Source organism: Drosophila albomicans, chromosome 3 (assembly GCF_009650485.2).
Source record: "Drosophila albomicans strain 15112-1751.03 chromosome 3, ASM965048v2, whole genome shotgun sequence".
NCBI lineage: Eukaryota > Metazoa > Arthropoda > Insecta > Diptera > Drosophilidae > Drosophila > Drosophila albomicans.
Window position 1 is genome coordinate 37,477,346 of NC_047629.2, and position 25,306 is coordinate 37,502,651.

Sequence of the window (25,306 nt, forward strand, 5' to 3'; positions counted from 1 at the left end):
AACGCTTATATATAAATATCAGATATCAGATAAACTAATATTGTAAAAAATATTTATTGTAATTCAAACATATCCAATTTATAATGGGTATAAACAAGCAAATATATTTTTCGTTTTATTATACCAATTTAACAAAGTTCTCTATAATTTTATCATTTGGAGATATTTGTCTGAGAAATTATTGCCAGATAACAGACAAAAGCTTGTAAAGATTACGAGGTATCTATTAGTTATCTTTTCATTGAGTAACTATCACAACAGCTTGTTATAAATACAGTACAATACTCACTCAACTCAATACAGTAGCTACTCAATGTGTGATTATCGGGAATATGTAATGAGATAAAGTTGTACAGGTGTACTATCTATTAGTTGCCATAAAAGGGGCTCATTTTGCATTTAACGAGAACGAGAACGAGAAATGATGCAGAAATTGGCAAACAAATCAAACGTGGACGAATGAGATGACAGGCGGGAGACAGCTCCCTGTGGGAAGCACTGTCTGAATACTCATCGTACTTATCTAATCATTCATATGCCAAACAAGATGACTGATTACGTCGCCACATGCATGAGAGGCAGAGAGAGACGGAGAGAGAGCGCCACTGCGAGTGTGTGCGTGTGTTGTGTGTGGGTTTATGTATGAGCTGGCTCGATAAGCAAGACAAATGTGCTGTGTGAAATCTATAAAGCTGTATGCCTAATAACAGCATGCACATGTCATAAAACATACGCCAAAATGAGAAATGTTGCCAAGTCAGCCAAGTCATAGGAAGTTCCTCCCAAGCTGGTCCCAATGCCAATCCTAGTTTCAATCCCAGCAGCGATCGACAACAGTGCGTATACGTGGCAATATTTTGTACGGTTTTTCTTTTTTGCTCGCGCTAGCTAAGTCGCTGAAATGCCAAAGAGATTGGCTGCCAGCAGACACTGCCATCTCTCGGTTTATTCAATTTATGTTATAACATTTTCTAATGCATATTTTGAGCGCGTGCCTGAAATGTTTTCCATTTCTAGCTGCTGCTGCTGCTGCCGCGGCATCTTTTCTCCTTTCGCTTTCGCTCTTCTCCCACGCTGTGTGCAGCAGAATGTTTGCTCTGTGGCGACATTTTTCCCGTTTAAGCCACAGCCGCACATCACCTGAAAAAAACGAGAGAAAAAAGTATAAAGTTTGCTGCAAAACTATTTATCTACTATGAGTACGTGTGTGAGTACTACGAGTACTCGTTCTGTGTCGACCTGGGCAGCAGAGGCTTTGCCATTTTTGTGTCCACTATGCTAACAATTTGGTTTTCGCCATCTCTCTCTTTCTCTCGACAAAGTTGTGCAGCTCGAAAAGTATTTTGTATGCTTGCAGCTATACAAAAAAAAAAAAAAAAAGTGCACCTTTAAGTTGTTAGCCCAAAAGTCCTCAAGGTTTACTTGTGGAAAGTTTAGTTGTTATTGTATTTATGGCCAACTTTCGATTGAGTCATCAAAGGTCAAACGTTTGATTTTTAGTTTCCTCTTTGCGTTTCACTTTCAATTTGCAGCGACGCCAATTGCCCATGGGCTTGGGACAGCTTGGAGGACAGTTGTAGATGCTTAGTCACATATATGACTATATAAATGAACGTGTGTATGGGTGAGTGTGTGTATGTGTGCGTGCCATTATGTGACCATTTGCAGAGCTTTTGCTATAAAGACTAGTTCGCTTTTGTATGGCAGAGTGCTGGCTAGAGGGGTGTGGCAGAAGGGTGCGTCATGGTGCTCTGGCTTTATGCTTTTTTAATATGGTCTTCCACCTCGACGACTACCTCGTTGTCATTGTCAGACTCTTTTGTTCGCCGCAGTGGCTGACCACATTTAGTTGTTGTCGTTTGTTGGTTTTTGTTGTTCTTGTTGTGGTTGTCATTGTCTAACTGGGGCTTGGGATCACACACACACACACACGTATACACAGTCAGTCAGTCTGCAGTCCACAGTCCACTGTGCACTCAGTGCTCACTGCTCACTGCTCGGTAGTCCTTCCATAGTATCGAGAGTTCATAAGGTTCTTCCTGCGGCCATTGTTCACTAATTTTGTCACGTTTGCAGCTTTTGTTGGCAGTTCTTTTCGTTTTTTTCCCATCTGCTCTGCTGCGTCGACTTCTTCTCTGTCTTTTGCTTTTCGCTTTGTCAATCTCTTTTCCAGCAATTTGTTTGCCTCCTCCCCGCATCGATTCTAATCTAATCTGCGCTGCGTTGCGGCTAGTTGGTCATTTTAATGCATTTGATTGATTTGCAGTTTTGCGTAATCTCTATCACAAATCATAAAGCACAAAATGCCATCTTAAGCCACAATCTCTTCCTTTCCCTTTCTCTCTCGTTGCTGACCCGAACAACAGTCAGTGCAAAAAGTTTGCCAACCATGCGGGTCAGGTGTATTCTATGTGCCAGCTGGTTACCAGGTGGCGGCACGTGACTCGCACGACATGTCCTCTCCTCCAGTTCCTCATCCCCTTCCCCTTCCTCGCCAGCTGTTCCGCCTAAGTGTGCTGCATATTTTAGCGTCAACTTTGGCCCCTACAGTTTTTTTTTTTTTTTTGTTTTAATGTTACTGCCTCCTGCTCTCCGGCTGTTCCGAGTCATGTGCTGCAAAATACCTTTAAGCGCATGTTTTGAATATTCCCGCAATATTTCGCTGTCTTCTTGCGGCTCACACTCTTCTCAGTGTGTGTGTGTGTGTGTGTGTGTTTTTTTTTATTCGACATTGTTTTCAGTATGAGGTCGTGGTATTTCGCGCAAGTTGACGCAGCTTATCTCATGCTTCCCACTGTCAGGTCGAGCCTCCCGTCAGCTCTAACATGAATATACATACATGCAGAGAGTGTATTTGTATGTGTTGCCAAGTATTTTTGCACAGTTTTCCGAAGCTGCTTTGCAATTTTAAAACATTTTCCAAGCGGGTAAAGTGAATTTTTCAGAGTGTTTGCTTCACCTCTTATTTTGGGTTTGCAATTTAATTTGCGCACTTAATTGCAATCATCTTAACTATGCTACTTATTTAGCATAATTGTGCAGTATTTTAATATAAAAGCTTGTTTTTATGTTGCTTTTCTATTTGGCTTTTCCGATTGCAACATCAATCATACGCCATGTTGCAGTAGCAAAAACATAGCAATAGCAACAAACCATGACTTTATAAAACAGTGATTGATAATGCTGTAGATTTTTCAACGCAATAAATACATTTAATTAAATTTTATATTTTGTGCATAAATTGTGAATGAAGAGTGTATAAATTTGAATTCTATGATGCAATCATAGTCAGAAAATAATAATTTAGTAATTAAAATATTTTTGTTGCTCTGATATATTGATAAATTAATTGTGCATAAAATGTATGCGTACATATTTTAAATAATAATTCCATAAAGCAACTCTAAGAAACAGCCAGAAAATGAATTAAAATATTGAATAATTGTGCATTACATAAATTGTACCAATGAAAATAAATACTTTTAATATTTTGTAGAATAGAAAATTAAAAGCATTGAGCACAAGCAAATGCAATTAATAATCAAAATTATAAATATTGAGCTATAAAAATACATTATATATCTGAGTAAATTGCAGATAAACTTAAATTTTAAACAATCGTAGAAAACTGTGTTTGAATAATAAAAATAAAAAAATGAATATTGAAACCACAAATCAATGCATTTAAAATCCTGGGACAGCCAAAGAGTATCTGGAGTTGTCTGCGCTTCGCGTGCGTTTAGTTTTTGTGTCCTTTTTTTTACATTTTGCCTGTCGCAGTGCTTTACATCTTTTTAATGTGGAAAAGCTTTACTTACTTCCGCTGGCAACGGCGACGGCAGCGGCAGGAAACGGAAGTTTAACTTTTGTGTACATTTTAGTGATTCGTGCGCAGACACTCGCCCAGCCCGCCTGGCAGCAGTTTGCCACCGGCTATGGCTTTGTATTGGGTTTGGGTTTGGATTTGGGTTTGAGAGTTTTGGGATTGGCTCCGATGGCAGATATCTGCTGAGCTGAGCGAACGAACGATGAGAAATGAGGTGGGAGAGGGAAAAGAACATGCTAATGACGTTTATGTTCTACATGAAGTGTGCTGTTAACGAGACTTTGGCCTCCTACAAACAACAACATCGCACAACATCGAAGACTGCATTAGAAATCACTTCTTTTTAATGTGCTTGCTGACAGCTCGTTGTTGAGTTTGCTCCGCTGCTCCTCTTCCTCCGCCATAGACTTTAATAGTTTTCAGCAAAACATTTCGTAATCCTCCACCTGCTGCTGCTGCTGCTGAGCTGCTTATAACTTTTGCTCGGGCCAAGAGAAGAAGCAGGATCCCCAATAGGATTGCCGCACGCTCCGTCAGCTTTTGGTTCGTGGCAAAAGTTACACAGAAGTCGTCAGGTTCGAACGGGGCGGCAAACAAGCACAGAAAACTTTTTTCGAAACTGGGAAAAAGTGCCAAAGCTCGTTATTACAATTTCTATTACTATTACTATTATTATTTTTATTATTATTTCAGGCTTTATTTAATGCGTGCGCCGTGCAAAATCCGTAGCATGCTTTTGGGCGCGTCCGCGTTCAACTTTTCATCTTTTAAACAAAAGTAGCCAGTGATTCGGATTTTGATTCGGATTCGCATTCGCATAAGGGTCTCGCTGATTGCGTGCTGCACGTCCATAGCTTTTAAGAGTTGAATGTTGCAACCAGTCACGCCTTTTACCCCCCCGCACACACACATGAAGGAAATGCATTTTCAGTGGCCGTCAAGAAAGCAAGAGAAAGCAATTTCAGCTCAGTTTTATGAGCATTTGTTGCTGCCCCTTCCTCTGCCCCCTGCCCTGTCTCTTGCTCTATAACTGCCGGACTTTGCCATTTGCTGTTCGCCATTTCAATTTGCCTCGAGTTAAAGATGCCAGCAGCAGCAGCAGCAGCAGTAAGGAGAGCAAAGCTTTTTCTTGACTGCTCAACTTTATCCTCACATCATGACATCGCAATGCCGTAAAAGCGTTATGGCAATTTGTTTTAAGCTGTGCGAAAATGCCATCAAAATCAGTTGACTATGCAAAGCAGCGTCGCCAGTTTGCTCTGCTCTGCTGTTGCAGTTGTTCCCTTTCGAGTCCTTCTCCTCAACGTCGAGGGAGAGTGCGAGCTCGTAGGGCCATTTGTTGCTGTTGGCATTGCATTTTATGGCTTGTGCTTGTCAGCCATTGTTGCGGCCATCTCTCCGACTCTCCCTCCTTCGAGTCTTTGGCTTGAACTTTAGTGGCTCCCGGGAGTCCTCATCGTTGGCGGTCAGCGAGGTCTGCCCCAAGCAGCTGTAAAGAGTCCCTCTCTTGAAAGCATATGCTTTGCATATCTTGTGGAGGGAGCGAGATTCCCCAATGTGGGACTTCAACAACGAGCTCGAGACGAAAGCTGAGACTGAATTGTGACAAATGACTTGGCCATTATCTGAAATGGCCTCACAATCTTGAGCAATTGATAAACTATTTTGCTTTAACAATACTATCAACTGTCTAACGATGATTAGGTCAAGTCTTTAGTAGCTCAAATTGCTTTCCTCCGAGACTTTGGCATGACACACTTTGTTGTCATAGTCGATTGTGTTGTTGCTCGTACAAAGTAATAGTACTTTCCCTTCATCTTGGCAGCACTTCAATTTAAATTGTACAACTGCTGCTGCCCATCAGACAGAAAAGTCGCGCTGCGAAAAGCCAGCAACTGTTTGTGGCATCAGCAGTGGCAAATGCGAGTCTCATTCTTCATTCCCCCACTCCACACCCCTGAGGCTGGCCCTTTGCCTTTGGTTGCGGAGCTTGGCTGCCTTTTCACGCGATCCGCTCTTTGTTTGCGCTTTGTTTGTGGTGGCCCCTTTTTTCCTCCTCCTCCTCCTCCGTCTTCGCATCGCTTGTGCCATGCCACGCCCAGTGCAGCAACGCCTCCGGACGCCAGCGTGGCTCCGGCGTGTGAATCCACGCGGCTGCTGACACTTGGTAGCATACCCCGTGTGTGAACTCCATTAAAGCGGGTGTATTGCTGTGGTCATAACGCTTAAAGTAGTTTCTTTTGATTGAAATTGGACTTTATTAAAGTCTAAATTGTTTTGTAATTAAAAAAAAAAAACAAGGAAAACGTTTTCTACTCCAATGCAGCTTTATCCGATTTATTTACTATTTCATTACAACTTAAATGTACATGTTATTACTGATTAATCTCTAGAGAAGCTTATATAAGTTTGTTATTTGTCTTGTCCTGTATTTGTATTAACTAACTAAATTCTATTAAAAAGCACAAACTATAATATTGTATGACAAGTTTAAGCATAATCTTTTATTCACTTAACACTCCAGTTAGAATGTTCAATTATAACAACAAACATCAATAAATATATATACAATATGTATATATACATTTACTTTCACTTTAATCTTACAATCAAAATCATATATTTATAACTTTCTTATTTCAATGTATCGTAATACTTGTGAAATAACTCGCTTAATACTGCTTCTAGGGTATTTCTTCGTTAGGCTGCTGACTGCAATTTAACTTTTTTCGGTGGAAGTTAGTTTAAAATTCGTGCACACTTATTATTTTAAGTTGTCCTCATTTTGTTGACAACTTCTTGCTTAACTTTAATGTTCTGTCAACACTGAAACAACTTGCAGGCAATGAAAAAATTACATAAATTATTGTTAAAATATTTATTAAAATTTTTCGCAATTACTTTTCACTTGAGACACTGCATTCAGTTTTATACTTTATTGATAATTTTCTGCTCAACTCGCTTTCTTAATAGTTACGTATATGTTAAATATATCTCAAGATATCACATTTCAAATGTCATCGATTTATCATTCTTCATATAAATCAATATTCTAAATCCCGAAATAAATACATAGTCACATTATGTTTTTCACTTTTTCTATTTTAAATGTTGAGCCCGACATATTAAATATAAATTTAAAAATTCAAAGACATTCTATAATGTTTTTATTAATATAAATTTAGGGCATTTGTTAGTCAGTGTGCTTGCGAATGTTTTGCAGTTTTTTACTTGCTGTTTGACGCTTCGCTTCGCCGCCTACCAAACGTCGCATGCATAATTTAATGCAAATAATGCACTTGTTTCGTTTCGTTTCGTCTCGTCTCGTTTCATTTCACTTCACGTGTTGCGAGGGTTTTGGGCTTTAAAGTAAGAGCAGCTGCGGAGAAGATGTGGAGGGGGGATTTTGTGTGGTGTAGGCGTGTAAAGTGCAGAACTCCATTTAGCATTAACTTGGCCGCCTTAGCTGCTGTTGCCTTGGCTGTGTTGGTTGCATTTATTTAGCATATTTCTCGTTTGTATAGCATTTCCGCTTGCCGCGTTGGCATAAACTTAATTTCCGGTTTCTTGGCGCCGCTCGACTGCTCCATTTTTAATTCCTACGCTGCCGGGCTGCTGATGCTGCTGCTGCTTTGCCGCTTTGCTGGCTTGGCTTGCCCTTTTTTCTTTCTACAACTTGTAGCTGCTTTTGTCTCTTTTGCTTTCTATTTAATTTCCCACCCGAAAGCGTGCACGCTCTCTCACGTACTTTGCAGCTGGCATTTGCCATTTTTGCCATTTCGCTGTTGCCATTTGCGGTGCGGTCTGACACCATCACAATTTCCATCAACATCAACAACTGTTGAGCTGTTTCTCCGCTTCCCGCTCTCTTCACTCGCTTTGGCATCTTCGCGAAATGAGTGAAATTACTCTTTACAAGCGAAGAAGGACTGTCAGCTTCCCATTTTCTATATAGTTTCGGGTTGTAACTTTCGTCGCAAGTGCCATCCATTGAGCACCACTCAGCGACAGACGAGTGTTTTGTTGTTGTTTACCTACAGACGACATTTTGAGTGTTTTATTTATTTTTTTTTTTCTTTTTTTGTGTGCATAATTTATTGTCTTCAATTGCTGTGCTGACGCAATGTTAAACTGTGAGCTTAATCAGGCTCATTTGGCGCAGAGCAATACTTACTGACTTCCAGTCAGCTGTGTCGGCAGGTAATTAAAACCGAGTCAAATGATTACTTCTTTACTTTTGCACTCGCAGTCGACTTAATTAAACCGCAATATTTGCATATTTCACATCTGGCGCAAACTGCGAAACGAATCTCTCTAGCAGCAGTCACAACCAGGCGAGCTTTCATTCTGTTTCTCCTGCTTTTGGTGTGTGTGGTGCGCAAATGTGTTGCCAAGTTTATTGCTCAATTTCCCCAAAAAGTTTGCCAACCTGTGTGCGGGGGAGGCAGAAGCCAAATGGGAAAGGTGTGGCTGCGGCAAACCGACGCACATCGAGTTAACATGCAACTTGAAGATACTTTGGCAAACTTGATCCAAGCCCCAAAAACTCGGGCCGACGACGATAGCCCACAGTGCTGTAAACCAAGATAAGCCCAGACAATGTTCAAACATTACCTGTGGCAGCAGCAGCAGCAGGATGCGAAGAAAACTGCCGCTGACGTGCTTGCGACTTTTATTAACGCACTTTACGCTCCAGATTTGAGCCAATAATAAAGTTATTTGCTTTAGCCAACAGCAACAACGAAAAAGCAAAAGCCGCGGCGATAATAATTTATAAATTTTGATATTGCTGCATCACTTGTTGTTGTTGTTGTTGTTGCTGCTGTAGCTTTTGCAGTGTGTCCACTTTAGTGATTTACAACCAAGCCCCCTGCAATGGCCTCGGTTCGCCAAATGGCGGCCAGGAAGTGGGCAGTCGGCAGTGTTCTCCTCATCGTCATCGTGCGCCAAAAACCTGCCGCAGCAAGGACATTTATATTTATGCCACGTAGTCGACGTCGTCGTCGCCGTTGCCACTTTGAGGCAAGGTTCAACTGTATAATATGTTATGTATTCGCTGCAATATATGAATTGATTCATAACCAAAATTGATGTAATTCGTTTAATTAAAATTTTGCATTGACATAAATTAAGTTGCACATCGCATATCGCTGATCAGTTCATTAAACCACAAAGTGTTGGTATTTCGCGTTTAATTTCGATTTTAATGGGAAAAGTTTTATTGATGTATGGGACACAGATTACGTATACACGGGATAAAGAAGACAAAGATTACGTATACGCATGATAAACTAAGAATGTTCGCTGCTAACTTTTTCAGAAATGAGAAAATATCAAAAAGTGTGTCGATAAACAATAAATTTGTATATATTTTTATTGTAAGATATTCATTAATTCATTATTTATATTTTTTGTACAAAATAAAATTATTATTTTAAGAGTACAATGATATAATATCTAAGGTAATGCTTTTTAATTATTTTTTAATGCAAAATTAAACTTATAACCTAATGATTATATCATATCAATCAATCAATCAATTTTACTCAAAAATAAATTCTAAATTGAAATATTGGTTTTATATTTTTTTTTACATGGCAAAATTAGGCGACAAACATTATTTTTTTACAGTCGCAAATTTAGTTAAGAGAGTTAAAAAGCTGTTGTGCTTAATGCAAAAAGTCCCAAAACGTTGTGGGTTTAATAAGCATAGCAATAAGAATTTCATTCCGATTAGTAATCACTCCCTTGTTGCATTTCTGCATTTATTTCAGCAGCATAAAGTAAATTTTAATAATAGAAATGCCACAACAATTATGTGTATCTTGCCAAAAAGGATTACAAACTCGGTGCATTTATGCAAAGTTTTTAATTTGAGAGGCTTTAAAAAGTTTACTCAAGCACACAACAAATGGGAGCCATTCCCACAACGATTTCTATGTGTGTTCTAAGTACGCTGCATGCTCAGCATAGTGAAGTGAACAGCCAAGTATAAGAATAAGAATAAGCACAGGGTATGTGCAAGTTGTGTACACTCGTGTCCTGCAAAGTTTTAAGTGTAATTTGCAGACCACAATTACAAGGGTGTACAATGTCGTGCAATGTTCTAGGCGGCCTCTTGCTTGGCTGGTTCCTGATACTTAAAAGCGAGCAGCAGACAGAAGCCTCGTCGTGGTCATGTTCCCAGTGCCTGTTACAGTTCCATTTTCAGTGCCGGTCCAGCTGCTGTTGGGTTGGTAAAAATTATATCGTTATTTATTGTTGCGCCTTGTCAGTTTTGTGTTGAGGCTTTGCGCCTGTTTCGCAATATTTATTTATTGTCGTCTTTGAGTATTTATGAGTCTGTTGCCATTTGGGGTGTGCGACCTGACGTCCGATTGTCGATTGTGTGCTGGATGTCAGGAAGTGTGCGTGCTAAAGCTGTTAATGTGAAAATCATTGAGCCGACTCCTCGACTCATTCCCATCGAATGGTCAGCTATAAGTTTATTTCGTTTTTTAGGGTGTAGCTGCTGCAGCTTCAATAGCCAATTGCGACAGTCGACAAATATTCTAAGCCAATTTGCTCCACAAATACGTAGAATACAGTGTCAACGGCAGCCACTCAACTAACCGCAAATGCTGCTGCTCAGTCCCACTTGGACTTCGTTCGGGCCACAATCGAGCGACTCTCCCGGCCCCGTTTTATTTGTTTTAAGCCAGCAACAGAAATTTATAGTGGAAAATTAAATAGCATACGATCTGGGTACTCATAGTCCTCGGTTTTGCTTCCTTTTCCCCCTCTCTTTGTCTCCGTTTACACAGTTTTATTTTAGTTTATTTTGTGCTGTGTGCTGTAGCTGTGGGTTTCCTGCTGCCTTTGCTCCGCTGCTGTCTGCTGCTGTTCCACTTGCAGTTTAATTTGTGCATCGATATATTTTCTTAGTTGTCAGGATACGCAGCAATATTACGTATACGTACAACTATATATTGTAATTGTCTGTCTCTCTGTGTGCGCTATAAATTTTAATGCTTGCCGTGCGATTGTCGCTCTGAAATATATAGTCAAACTTTGTGCCTGCCTGCCAGCCAGCCAACCAACCAGCCAAAGGCAATAGCCTGTAAAGGAGACAACTTCCGCGCACTCCCTTTCTCTCTCAATTTGAGTTTCTACCTCTATATTTGTGTTATATATCTCTGTAATTTCAGCATCGCTTTTGACTGGACAAATTTGTCTGCTAGTTTGCTGTTAATTGGGAATAAATAAAGGAAGACATTTCCCTCCGTGTTTCTCTATTTATGTTGAGATTAATCAGTCTGTCAATGTCACAAGTTTATCGCCGCTTCGCCGCTCCTTTGTGTTGTAGCACAACAATGCAACTTTTGAATCAATTCAACTTGTCCAAACTTAAATCTACCCAGTGCAGCGCCAGCTTTGCACTCAATTAAGTGCGGGGGTAAAGGAAGCAAGCAAAAGGAGTGCGTGCAGCGTAGGAAAAACAATTTCATTGCTGGTGAAGCAAAAATAAAAAGAAGACTGAAGCAAACCCAAAATCCACTTGAATAGCGCAACAACGCTGACGCTAACGCTGGCTGGCTGGCAACTTAGTGCCAACAATTGCAACAGCTGCCACGTCAGAAGTTGCCACTTTCTTCTTGGCCCACTTTCCACTCCACTCTCCCTGCCCGCTTCAACTAAGCTGGCAAAGTTTTGGACTGTCCTCCTACTGCTGCGAGTCGAGTTGTTGCCGCTTTTGTTGCTCTTCGACTTCCGCCTGATTGACTTGCATTGAGTTGACTTTGCACAGCTTCCTCGCTTCCTTGACGGCTTGAAGGATGCATCCAGTCATCCAGGCAGCCAGCCATGCCATCAAGCCATCCATTCACTCCTGGCTCGATCTGGCAGCAGCAACACTTGGCAATGGTTGCGTAAACTAATTTTCCATGTCGTCACTCGATTGTTTTAAAAGCCAAGTTTGTTGCTTGCTGCTGTGTTGGCACAACCCTCTCACACTCGCTATACACACTCGCTGCACACTCATCACACACTCACTACACTCGTTACACACACAACACAACAAAACACACACACACAGATACAAACACGCAACCACTGCTAAGTCTGGTCATAAAATATTTAAGCTCTGCCATTTGGTTCTCAACTTTACAAGCCGCCTGACACTTTCCGCTCCATTGTTGTTGGCGTTTAATGCAGTTTTCGTGTTAAGCCTTCTGCTCTCCTCTCCGCCCTCTTATTGACTTGACCCCTGACTTGTCCTGCACATTTATAAAACAATTTGCTATTCGCAATAGCAACCAAACTTTACCGTAAGGTAACCGAAAAAAAGAGGCTGATAATATCAGGGGAGTTAGAGGTTGGCTAATGCAGAGCTTATCTCAGATACAATTTCTTATGAACTGCTCTTAAGATTTGCACTTGATTCTATAGGAAATTTAAGGCATATTGAAAATGTGTTGAAAGCAAAAATACTCATTTTATGTCAACTGCAGATTGCAAATGGATTTTTATTAACAAATAAATAACACTTGACACAATAAGTTCAATCTATTGATTTAAATGGCTCAGCAAGCTATAAATATTTGATTCAAATTGAAAGCAGTTCATATTTGTTAGTTTATTATTGTCATTGCAATCTGAAAGTTATTTTGCTTTCGACTTAAATTGGCAGCATTGAATTTATATTTAAATAAAATATATTTTTTGAAAATGTGAGATGCATTTTTCATTTAACGAGAAAAACGAGTAAAAACAAGTTCGCATATGTTATCTATATATTTATTAGATTACCTATCATTTTTAATTATCGCTGTAGTATTAGTTCTGCTAATTTCTACCAAGTTGTGAAATTCCACATCAATTCGAAACTTTTAAAGTGAATCATTATCGTATAATTTCTTGTTAAGAATTTAATAAAAAAAAAGTGCGACATCATGATTTATTGCAACTAATAGTTGTGAATAACCTTAAGGTAAATCAAATGACGGTGAAAGTCGATGAGAATAAAAGTGAATAGTTTATTGTAACGGCTTTTAAAAACTGTTTTGCATTAAACATATGAATGTGAAATTTATTCGTTTATTTTATTTCATTGAATTCAAACGCTGTTGGAATAAGCACTCAATTGGCTGGCTTCAAGTGCGTGTTAAGCGCATGAGAATAGTTATGCGAGTGCTCGACTGAAAGGTGCTTTATTGGCTGCAGGGTAAATTTGGAATTTGCACATATCGTATGTACATAAATCGCAAGCAATGCGAGTTGAAATCTCTCTCTCACCCACATACACGGCGTATACATAATGTGTGCGTATGTGTAATATGAAATATTTGAGTGTATGTGTTTGGATTATTATTTGCGTGTAACTGTGCGTGTATTTGTATGCCACAGACATTTCCGCAATGTATTTTGACTTGAGGCTTTTGTAAAATGATGGATAATGGCATTTAATGTGAATCGCTCGCATAAGCTCGAATTGAATTCCCAATCGACTGCGTCTCGTCTTGTGAGTTCTGCTTCAGTTGAGTTGCCGCTGCTGCCTTTGCCTTTGCTTAAATGGTAACATCAATTAATTTACAAGTCATTGTCAGTTGTCGTGTACATTATAAATGATTTGTGTGCGTGAGTGGGTCTTCATTAGGAGGCACAACTCGACGTTCGTTGCCCGATACCCGATGCGAGGCCTACGTTTATGGGTCAAAATGGTGCGACCTCATTTGTGTGTCGTTCCCCCCAGCTGCTTTGTGCGTGTGTATGTGGGGTATTGATTTCGTTCGTGTGTCTGTCTGTACGTCTGACTGTCTGTGGTTTCGTGCACACACTTTAGACTTCAGACTATTTGCAGTGGTTTGATTTCATTGCAGTCAGACGTGAGTGAATGACTGCCACGCCCCCCGCTCACTCCCCTCGACAGACGACATAAGTAGACGTTAGAAGTAGAGATGCTTTAAATATTCACGGCACAAAACGTTAAACGTGTGCGGGAGTGCAACGACAGTCGACACTAATAGGTAGCACAAGACTTGCAACGCTTTTATCAATTATCAATTAACCTAAATTTTAGCATCCACGTTTTTGGCATTGACAGCGCGAGAGAGCGAGGGAGAAAGGATCTACGGGAAAGGAAGAGGCAGCGACATTGTCAGCTTCGTGTGCCAGTTGAAGCAGAAATGCAGCAAGACAAAGTATCGTTCAAATGCAAGCTGACAGCTTTTGGCTGCACCTGCTTCTGATCCTGCTGCAGTGAGCATCCTCTTAGAATGCTGTCTCCTCCGTCTTCTACCTTACTTCCCTTTTGTATGTGTCATTAGTGTGAAAGGCTGCTTAATTTTTAATCGTGGCTGACCAAACCTACTGTAAACGGTAATCTGTGTCCAGGCGCATTGCCAAATCTGTTTGTGCTCTTGCTGTCGACCCTTGACAATAATCATTTTGCTGCTCTGCTCTCAAATGTCAACAGTGTCAAGCAAATTGTGCAAAGGGACAACAGCAGCAGCAGCCACAAGGCTGCTCCTCAGCGTGATTTGCTTCACATGTTCCATCGTAGCCTTCTTCTAGCCAAATTCTAAGACAAACAAATGGCAGCAGTAGCAGCAGCAGCAGTGGAAATGTTTTCAAGGCGACATCAGACTCCCACTAGGCGTGCCGCGGGACACCATTTTGCAGCTACTTTTATGATGCAACTCGAGCTAACTCGTAGGGAGGAGGATAAGGGTTGCCTTTAAGACGTGCACTTGCTCAAGTGGAAATGAATTGAACTCGGGCAGCAGCGACGACGTCGACGACGACGACAGCGAATGCAATCTCATTCTCTCTTGTCAACTTAACCCCGACTAGCTGCAACATCTACGAAACGACGTTGCGCCAATTGTTGTCTGTATTTGTGCATTTGTGCATTTGAGTTGCTTTTCCCGCTAGTTGTCGCTCTTCTTACTGTTGCTGTTGTTGTTGTTGTTGCCATACCAACGCCCTGCTGCCTTGCTGCCTGGCTGACTGCTTGCTGCCTGCCTGGGTGTTAGAAGAGATGGCTTTGTCGCTTTGTCCTCAGCCACATCAGCAGCAGTTGCAACAACGGCAGCCTTTTGGCAACGGGGTGTTGCACAGTGGCAGCAAAATCATGTCATATTTTGGGAAATACTGAAAAAATATTTAGACTACAGTTTTAAAGATGAAGAATATATGTTAAACTTCAATTGAACATTAAAAGTTTTAGTATACATGGTTAAGAGAATTTTGTTAGATTAGTTTTGGTTGTCAGACACTAACAATAAATTTGTCCTCGTATTCTTACATGAGGAATATTAATACATACAAAATATATTTAAATATGCATAGAAAGTATTTATTCATAAAAGCTAGTCACCCAAGTATGGTTAAAGTATATTTTGGTTTTTTACTTTTATAGGTAAGAACAACATATTTTTGGTTAACTAGAAAATAACAGCAAAATATTGCCTATATCAATAGTAAGAACCATACATATATAAAAATATATTTTAATTTGCATAAAGATTATTCATTCATAAAAAGTATTTATGGTGATGGTGAGATAATTAGTTTAAAGTAGTTTTGGCTCATTTGTTTAGACCAATCAAGAACGATAAATTTGGCATCTTATTTTATATTATTTTAGTTAATTAACATCTTTTAACACTAGTTTGTGCTGTATGCTAATAAAAAGATAAAATTGCTTCTAGTCGATTTTATTCCAAAATACATGCCATTACTTTGAAAATAAATTAACAATAATGGTTTTGCCGAACTAGCAATAAATATTAATGATACTCAAGACAGTGTACTTTAATGTTCAACGAGAAAAGTGCGCTATTAAAGTGACATACTGAACGTTATTGATTGCAAAAGTTTTCGATAGTGGCTCTAGACTAAATTGGAAAATTTTCAAGCAGCTACAATAGCAAAATATAATTAATTTATATTTATATCGATATTTCGACATTTTATGGAACTGTTGCCATTTATTTGAATGTACGACTAAAATTGCAAACTAATTCAAGTTATGTCGACTTTCTATTGCAAATATCTGTGTCAACTTCGACCTCCCCCAAAAATGTATGTGTAATTGAGGACCACTGTGAAGTGCACATTGTTTGTCCGTTGCCTGGAGATGCTATCGTCTAAGGCTGCTGCTGATGATGCTGCTGCTGTGTGCTGCTCGATTTTTACTTTAAACAATGGCTTGAGCATTTCTGATTGTCAAATGTTTGCAGAGATAACATTTACAATAGTGGATTTGCAGTGAAGCGCAGTGGATGGCATTCTGACGACGATGGCGACAGAACAAGTTACGCCAACGCTTCTTCCTCTCTCTCTCTCTCTGCTCTCTTCTACCTTTAGTTATCGTCTTTCTGACTGCAGCACAATTGCCATCAAAACTGTCTTCCTCAGGCAGCAGAGGTTCCTACTGCTGTCTCCTGTCTGCTCGGCAGGAAGCATCAATTTGTAATGATCCTATAAGTACTTGTATTGTGCTTTTGTCTGCTCTTCCGTGTGCGGCTTATAAACAAATGTCATTTTAAATGGGGGGAAAACCAATAAAATGGCAATTAACGTGCTTATTGTTGCATGCTCACAGGCTTATGACAGCCACTCAAATGAATCCCGGCTAATACTCGTGCAGCAAATATACTTTTACATAAATCCAGTGCATATAATCAATTACTTTATTTTTAATATCAACCATTTCATAACGAGAGAGAGGTATCTTGGTTTTAATAAATTCATGAAATTCTAGCAATTTAAGTTTGACTCGAAAAACAAAAACACATTTATTCAGAGTCCAACTTCCATCGTAATGTATACACAAACTTTGCTTTTGTAGTTAAAAATTTGTTTGTTTAAATTACGAAATAAACATTGCTAAACAGAAGTTTTCATGTTTTGCTTTTCCTTTTTTGCACTTTGTTCATACGTTATTTCATCAACTAATGTTATTATCCAGCAGCATCTCATTAAATAGATTACATTACAGTTATCGGTGTCTTGTCTTTTCATCTGTTTATGTTTTTTTTCGCTGAGTCTTTTATCCTCTGTTGTCGATGGTTTTGCAGTGCATTTTACGCTAATTGAAATCGCAATCGAATTACATGGACTCGGTCAGTCGTCCGTTGTCTGTCTGTGTGTGTCTCGTCGCGAGTGTAAAACCCAATGAAAATATAATCACATTTATGCAGTTTTTATGCCTGCAGTGTAAATATTTGCGTTGTAAACACGCGGCCAGGACAGGCAAGAGATTCAGAGATTCAGCCAGCGGCCGAATTCTGCATAACCGCGGCACACATAAGGACACTACTGAAGCAGCAGCTGCAGCTGCTGTTGTGGCTCTTGTGCTGCATTCCACATATAGTATTATAGTATATATTGAAATCGAGAGCTACACACAGTCAGAGTCGGTCAGTCAAACATTTCGTCAGTCAGTCAGTTAGTCAGTTTGGTAGCTCGTTTTGCGAATTTTCGCCGATTCCATTTCGAGTTCATTGAATTTGCGCTGATTTCTTCTCTTTGGCCGCTTTCATGCATATGAAAATTGCATTAAACCAGCAAAAACGAAAAACGAAACTGGCAAAAAAAAAATTGTAAAATAAAATTTATGCTGCTAGCCAAGAGTCAAATTCCCAATTATGAGTGTGTGTGTGTGTGTGTGTGCGAGTGTGTGTGTTAACAGGATGCGGATAAATGTACTTATTTTTGATTTAATTGCATTTGCAATGTGCAAGTTTGTGTGTCTGACTATCCGTCTGATGTCGTTTCATCGTTGTCTGCCCACATGGCGTATACGTAATTTAATAGTTTTTCAATTGCTGCATAATTGGTTTTAGTTAATATTGACAAGCGTTTGCCCCAGCTGTTGCATTATTAATGGCCACTACGAACACGACGTTGTTACGAATGTGAGCGACTGTGCGTGTGTGTGTATGTGTGTGTGTTTGCTTCCGCTTGTTATGGCCAGTGAATTAATAGCCAACATTTCAACGGAAATACGCGCAAAGTTCTGTTGACAAAAATTTCTCTCCCTATGATAAATGATGGCGCCATCTGTGCATGTGTGAGTATGTGTGCGATTGCGAGTGTGTGTGTTAGTGCATAGATTTCTGTGCGTATGTCACGTTCTGACTATTAATAATCTGATTTCTGCTTGTCTCTATTTGCAGTTCAACGAGCAAAAACGGAAAACGGCAAACGACGACAAAAGGTAAATAACCCTCCCCAACATTACACTCTCCCTCTCATTTATAGCTAAAGCGTGTCGAATTTGACAAGCTCTACATGTCAAGCAGTTGCTCAAAAAAAAAACAAAAAAGGTGTGGGAAGCGGGTGGCAAAGATTGAAACAGGCTAAGTCGTAAAGTTGGTAGCTGGTTGGCTGGAACTTTTAACGAAAACTGACAACCGCAATGACCAAAGTGTCATAAATCCATAACCAAGCGTCAACAACATCAGCAAACATTTTGTTTGACCTACGACATGTGAGTGGCCCACTGAGTTTATGTATGAGAGTGTGTGTTCGAGTGTTCGACTGTGTGTGTGTGTGTGGCTGATGGTATCCAGTCAGTCAAGCTTGGCGGGCAATAACCCCCAATAACCGCCGACCCGGGATAAACACAACGCTCAGACAGCTCTCATGTCAACCGCAGAGCATCGGCTATGGGCCATAATGGCAGAGAGGGAAGCGGGGAGAGAGGGGAAGGAACAGAGGCAGGCAGATTGACTGCCCCAATCCTGTGACAAGCACTCATCTCAACTGAACTCAACTTAACTGAACTCCGCTGCTGTTCTCATTTACTGCGACGTGGGGAGGACGTTACGCGATGTCGCCGCGCGTCTGTCAGATAAAATGAAGTATTTGGCGAACATGTGTGTGTGTGTGTGTGCGGCGAGTGTGTTTCTCTGAGTGTGTTTGTGTGACTTGCGAAAACAACAACATTCGCTATACCAAACGCCAGCTGCAGCCGACGACAACAATATTGTTAGTGTCTGTGTTTTTGCTGAATTATCGATAACTCCTTGATGTCCTCATGGTTGTGGTTGTCAACAATGGCATCGAAAGTATATGTGACATATATGTATGTATGTACACATATACATATATTCATATAAAAGTTCATAGTAATAATCATATATTAAATGTATAAATTTATATACAGAGAGCAAAGTCGCTGTGAATCCTGCCATTTTTTTGTTTGCCCGCCAGTTGACAGTTGAAATGAATGACTTTTGGTCGAGAACATGCAGGAGTTGGAGTCCAGAAATCCCGAAGTCCTGAGACTTTCGTATATTGTTTATTCTGGAAATTTATGCAAATCTCTTAAAGTAGTGCCGTCATCGGAAAAGTTGACTAGTTTTGTGTTTGCCTTGTTGTTTTTAATATAATAAATATAATAAGATTTCCTCCCGTTTTTTCTCCATACCAGCAAAACACAATAGTTTGGTTGGCGTTGTTGTTGCTGTTGTTGTTGCTGATGCTGTTGACATGAAAACAGTTGGCGGTCTAAGGGCAGTTTTGTAATGTTTTTATGCTGCTGCTTCGGCTGCTGCTGCTGCTGTTGGGTCTTGTTGAAGCTTTGTGGTAGTTTTGCTGAATAGCTTCATATTTATGCAAAGTTATGCGGCTTAAGAGATAAGTCGAAAGTTTGCTCTGACAACGGTGCGGCAGAAAGACAGAGGCAAGCAGCAAACCCAAAACTGACAGTAACTGACACTCACACACAGTAAAACACACACTCAACACACACACTCGCACACACAATGTGACTGCAGTTTATCAGAGAATGGAAATTGTTATCGATGCGATATGTCCGACTGTTGGCAAGTTGATTTGCATTGGCCCCGATCCGCTCCGAACCGGGAAAGAACGAAGAGAGGAGGAAGTGTGCTTATGTTCTCCGGAAAATCCCATTTCCCCCGAGTATTTATAGACTTAGTCAGTGTGACACTGTGTATCAAAGTTTTATGAACTCGAGTTGCGAGCGAGTTGTGAAGTGGCCGCATGGAACAACTCGTATATGCCTCTCTATATATTCTCACTATGCTCACTACTATTTTGCAAATGTAGGGCAAACTTTTAGCCAAAAGCCACGCTGCGTATACGCAACACAACCGCCGCTATCAAGTCGGGGGCGAGCAGAGAGAGCAGCAATAAAGAAAGCGCCACAACAACTACAGCTACAACTCCAACAACTTTGACTCACAAAGCGCAGCTGCCACTTTAGTTAATTCCAAATTATATTAAAAACTTTTGGTCGCTCTCCTTTGACTCGCATTTTCATTATCTGGCCAACAAAGCAAAGGCAACAAAAAATATGAAAAATTACTTGCTTGGTGAAAAAAAAGAGCCCAAGTACAACATGCACTCCTTCTTCTGTTAGTTATGTTCAGTTACTTGCAGCTAGCAATTTAGCTCGGGATTCATGCCAAGGATAATACAGACTGTATTTACATTAAGCTAGCTGGCTTGTTGTTCCTGCAGGCTACAGAAGATTGCCTGGTTACTTGGCTTTTTTTGGCCAAGTCTCGTCTTGACTTTACTTCCTGAAGTTGCTTGATTTGTCGTACTTCGTGAAGGGGAACTGTTTGAAAAATGCTGCAACGTGACACTTGGGCGCTCATTTAATTTGCTCAAGTTGCTGGGTAAATAAACAAAGGTAGTGACAGGAGCCAACGCTGGCAACGTGAACTACGTGCCACAGGTTGAAGCCATAAGCCCGCATTGATTTGCTGTCCTCTTGCTGCTGTCCTCGACAGTGTTGTTGCGATACTTGGACCCATTCGCTGGGCTGCACACTCGACTGACCTGCTAAATAATTCGCTGAATGTTTAGTTAGGTCGTCGCAGCAAGTTCTCAGGTCAGGCAACTGACAGCAACGAGCGCCAACCTCCAACCTTCCAGCAGCGTTGCACGCTGTCTCTGTTTTCCTGTATTAATGGGCAAAGCTTGAAGTGTTCTAAATTATCATTTTCATTTTTTTCTCCTCTTTTTTCTTCTACATTTTTTGTTTTTATTTGTCGGTATACATTTCTTTTAATGAGTTTCGGGCCCTTTCTATTCAAAAAAATGAAGCACACTCGAAATGTAATTACGAATGCGACTTTGTTGTTCTTTATGCTTAAACCATCATTAAGTTGAACGTGAATATTCTTTGGCATATTTTTTTAATAAACTTTCAGTCATCATAATGCAGACCCTAACAAGGTAAATGAACTGCTGCTGAATCAAAGTTATTTCAAATACTTTGTGATTGAAAGAATAAACATAATATTTCAATTAAAAACAAAATTCAATTGACGATTATTGTTTCTTAAGAGCTCTATTTTTTCCTTGCTTAAATACTTTTCTCTCTTAAGAAATAACTTTTGTCTCTTTTAAAACTTTTCGTTTTTATCCACTGCTTGTTTACCAAAAACTTTTGAAGCAATTGTTGAATTGGGAAAACTGCAATTGATTATGGTTCAGCACTTAAGAGACTCCAAAACTAGTAAATTAAATGCAGGATAACCAATACCAACTGTTCAATTTAAACTTTGTAAAAGCAGCTGTAATTTAAAGGATATTTTTGGTTCAGAATTAAGTGCACTAGTCTCACGTATTTCACATTTTATTAGTACTTTAAGTCCAACATAAGCGCCGCTTATAACCATTTATATTCACTATTAACCCTTTTGCACGCTTTTTCACAAGCTGCTGGCTGCCTAAAGACCTTACTGTGAGGCTATTAAAATTATAAAATTGAAATTGCAATTTTGTTTATTTTTTGGGTAGAAATGCATAAAAATTTTAATAGTCAGCCCAAAAGTATGCAGCAAAAAATTCCGAGAGTGAGAGTGACAGAAGGTATGCAGCTGCAGCGCTGTCGACGTCGCTGCTATTTCAATGGCTGCCGCGGCATGACCTAATAAAAAAATTATGCCAAACGAAAGCGAAAAACCGAACGGAAAACGGCAAAACGGTAAATGGTGAAGGCCACTGAAGGATGTAGAAGGGGAGGAGATGAGGAGGACGACCCTGTTAATTTTACAACTGGTAGCAAACGACGGAAATGAGCGTGTGTGAGTGAGATAAACGCCAAAAAGGAGTGTAGAACATATGTGGGCTAAACTGGCGATGGATAGAGGGAGGGAAGGGAAAGCAATTGAGGGAGGGGAGGCACTGTTCGATATGCACACTCAGCACTTATGAGATATTAAGTTGAAAACTTTGCCACAAACTCGAGTTAAATTGAGCAAAATAATGCGGTCAATTTATAACGAGCCGCAACGATTGCAGCAGGAATTGAAAACGCAGAGGGGTTGCAACATATGCAAGTTGCATATGTATAGAGTAGGTATGTGTGTGTGTATGTTTGTGTGTGGCATCGCCATTATATGGTAAAGCACTTGCCGCAAACGAGGGCCAGTGTCACAGGCAGAGCTTAAACAAAAGGAAGTGGTCGGGCTGCTACTTTGTCAGTTTTGCTTCTTGTGGGTTGCACTGCGGACGTGCGGGTGTCGTCCGTTCGTCCGTCTACTGTCCTTTCACTTTCCATCTCCCTCTCCCACTTTGTCCTTTTTCTTGCCCACTCTTCTAGTGGCTGTCGCTGTCTCTTCTGGTTGCACGCAAGTTTGCAAAATTGTGGCGAACAAGCTGCCGCCTGGCAATGCTTGCTCAATTTATAAGGTTAAAATTATTATGGCTGGGACGGGGCAGCAGGAAGTGGCACGTAGTCTCTTTGGTTTTTCGGGGACGACCTGCTATTAAAAGTGCAAGTGGCTTACTCGGCTATTGGCAAATGACCCAATTTATAAGCCGCTTTCCGGTCAGCGGCAGCTGCCCACGACATGGACATGACTTCATTTCTCGATTGCGCTGACATTCGACTTTCGCTTTTTCAATGTGCACATCCTAGACTGCATATTAAAGGACTCTCTCTTGCTCTCTCTTAAAGCGGACAAATTGCTTGTGCATTTTGCACTCAAATCAATAAATTTTGTAGCATACTTATTGGGGGCAAAGCAAAAGCTAACTTGCCCTAGCTTATTTGTTAACGTTTTGAAGCTGTTGCTCAATAAATAGTTTTGTAAGGAGCAAACAATTTGCTTCTACTTGAAATGATTGAATGTTCTTTGGCATATGAAATGGCATAATCAATTGAACGTGAAGTGCTCATCGATGTAATTTGAAATATTTGTGAAGCTGCAGATCTCTGAAAATTGGCGAAATTCAAATTATTTGATTAAGGGCAGTCACAAGGAATTTAATTTGATTTGATTTAAAAAACGAGTTATTTATATATTTACATTCCGTTGTTTTTCTTAAGATCAAAAATCTTCATGACGGTTTTCAAGTGATTATTCCATATTTTAGAATATTATTCTAACTGATAATACTATTTACTATTTACCGAAATTTAGAATAAAATTTAATGAATGGAATTATAATACAGTTAGGAAACTTTTTTTGATATATTATATTAAGAACTTTAATCCTAATGAACTGCACCAATTAAATTTTATTTTCTATTTGCAGTTTATTTTCATAAAAAACATATTGATTGGTGTATTGTTAGTTGCTTTGTCTTGTCTTGCTTGTCAAAACAAATTTAAGTAATGCTAGAATACTTTTTTGGGAAGTCAACAGGAAAAACTTATCCTTGATGGAAGTTGTTTTGTGGCTTGCATAGCTGCTTGCAGAGATTTTGCTGAAGAAAACATTGTACTATTTATCTTGGGCTGCTTAATTTCCATTTATTGCCCCTCGTGGCCAATGGAAAGCTGTGGAAAACTAAAACTTGCCAACACGTTATGCAGCTCAAATTAATTACGCATGAAATTGCAATTAATTGGTTTAGAAAGTTTCGGGCAAGTTTATTTTAAAGTTTCTGCAGCCAGCACAAAACCCACCCGAAAAGTGCGCAAAGAGTTTAAGCACTTGGATAAACAAAAACTCGCGTCGTAGAAGAACAAGGACCAGGACTAGCAAATGGGAGAACTGAAGAGCGAAAGTATAAAGCAGAAGAGGGAAGCAGAGGGAAGCTGGCGGCAAGTAAACAGATAAACTGCACTGAAATCTTGTGGAGCAAAAACATCAACACAAAAACAACAAATAGCATATGGGAGAGCGTTAGAATGAGAAAGCGAGAGAGTGAGAGGGAAAGAGAGAGCGAACGTAGACAGGCAAAACAATGGCGCAGGCAGCGGCAATAAAAATGGCGCACAAGTTCAACCACGTGGCACGTGGCACGTGAGTCCGAGAGCCCAGAAAATGTTTATTTGGCTCTTGGCGAGAGTGTGTATGAATGTGTGTGTGTGTGTGCTGTAGGCCAGGCTGCACAACCAAAGCACAAACAAAAACAATAATAATAACAACAACTCGAGGGAAAACTACGACAACAAAAACAATAACAACAACATCCACGACGACGATGCTGTCACAGTAACCTAGATAGTGCACAAATTTTCAACCCAAAATGTGCCACTTTCGCTTTGACCCAGAGCCCAGTGTCAACGAAGGGCGAGCGTTCGACCGGCGACAGCGACTGCGACTGCACTGCGCTCTTGAGGGTCAATGTGGATCGGTCGGTGGGTGGCTTTGTTCGTCGGGTCGCTTTTTGGGTGCTTCTGTAAGCCATATAAGAAATCATTCTTGAAATATTATCCTGCTCCTCGTACATTGCGGTTAAAGGAGTCGCAACAGAATTGCAGCCATGCGTCACACACACAAGCCCAGCAACTTCGTGTGTGTGTGTGTGTGTGAGTAATACATGCAGCGTTGTCATGTCTGCTGCTTGTCCCTAACAAATGGTTTGATTTTCAGCTTAAGCCCGGCACACAGCTGACGACCCCATTGTTGTCCACGTTCTTGCTCGTCGCTCGTCGGTCGGGTCAAGTTAAACATGCCACCTTTGGGAAATTTTTAAAATGACACCAATTTATTTAGACGTTTTGCCCTTCCTCTCCCCGGACCTTGGTCTGGCCTGGCCTGCATAACTCTGTGTGTGTACGTTTAGCACATTTAGGCCTGATTCTGCATGCCTGCGAAAAACCAAATATTTAATTTCGACCGCATTCGCGTTGTTGACATTCAACTCTCGGCTCTCTCGGCTTCAACTTTCATGTCAAAGTGCGCGTGTTTACGCATAAATAACTTTCGCCTTTTGCCTTTGAACTCGAATTTCATCGTTGGAGCATTTTGGTGTATTTCCAAACACACTCCAACCGAAAGTAAAGGCCAAGCACGGTTCGCTTGATTGCCATCTAAATTGTGTTCTGATTACGGGGTTGCAGCTTAAAGTGACTGTGACAAGTATTTAAACTGTTTGGCAAAAGAGTTGTTACAACTTTCTGACACTGATGGACGTGACATTTTATTTGTCGCTTCATGTAAAAGGGTTTTGTTATGTGCCATGAGAATGTTTAGAAACTTGAGTTGAAAAATGTTGACCAAAACTGCAGTAACATCTGTGCTGTAAATAAGTTGATCAAGGTAGGAATATTTAAT

At 40.2% G+C, this 25,306-nt stretch overlaps 1 protein-coding gene across 6 annotated transcripts in view; it reads left to right on the top strand.

Annotated features, from left to right (window-relative positions):
• LOC117567855 (palmitoyltransferase app) overlaps positions 1-25,306 on the top strand; it is a 63,912-nt gene that overhangs the window by 8,876 nt on the left and 29,730 nt on the right. For 4 of the 6 annotated variants that reach the window (XM_034248111.2, XM_034248110.2, XM_034248114.2 and 1 more), the window contains exon 3: positions 17,989-18,029. The exons of the other annotated variants lie outside the window; for them this stretch is intronic. The gene's annotated coding sequence lies outside the window, so the exon portion shown is untranslated. The remainder of the gene's footprint in view (positions 1-17,988; positions 18,030-25,306) is intronic. 6 annotated transcript variants of the gene reach the window in all.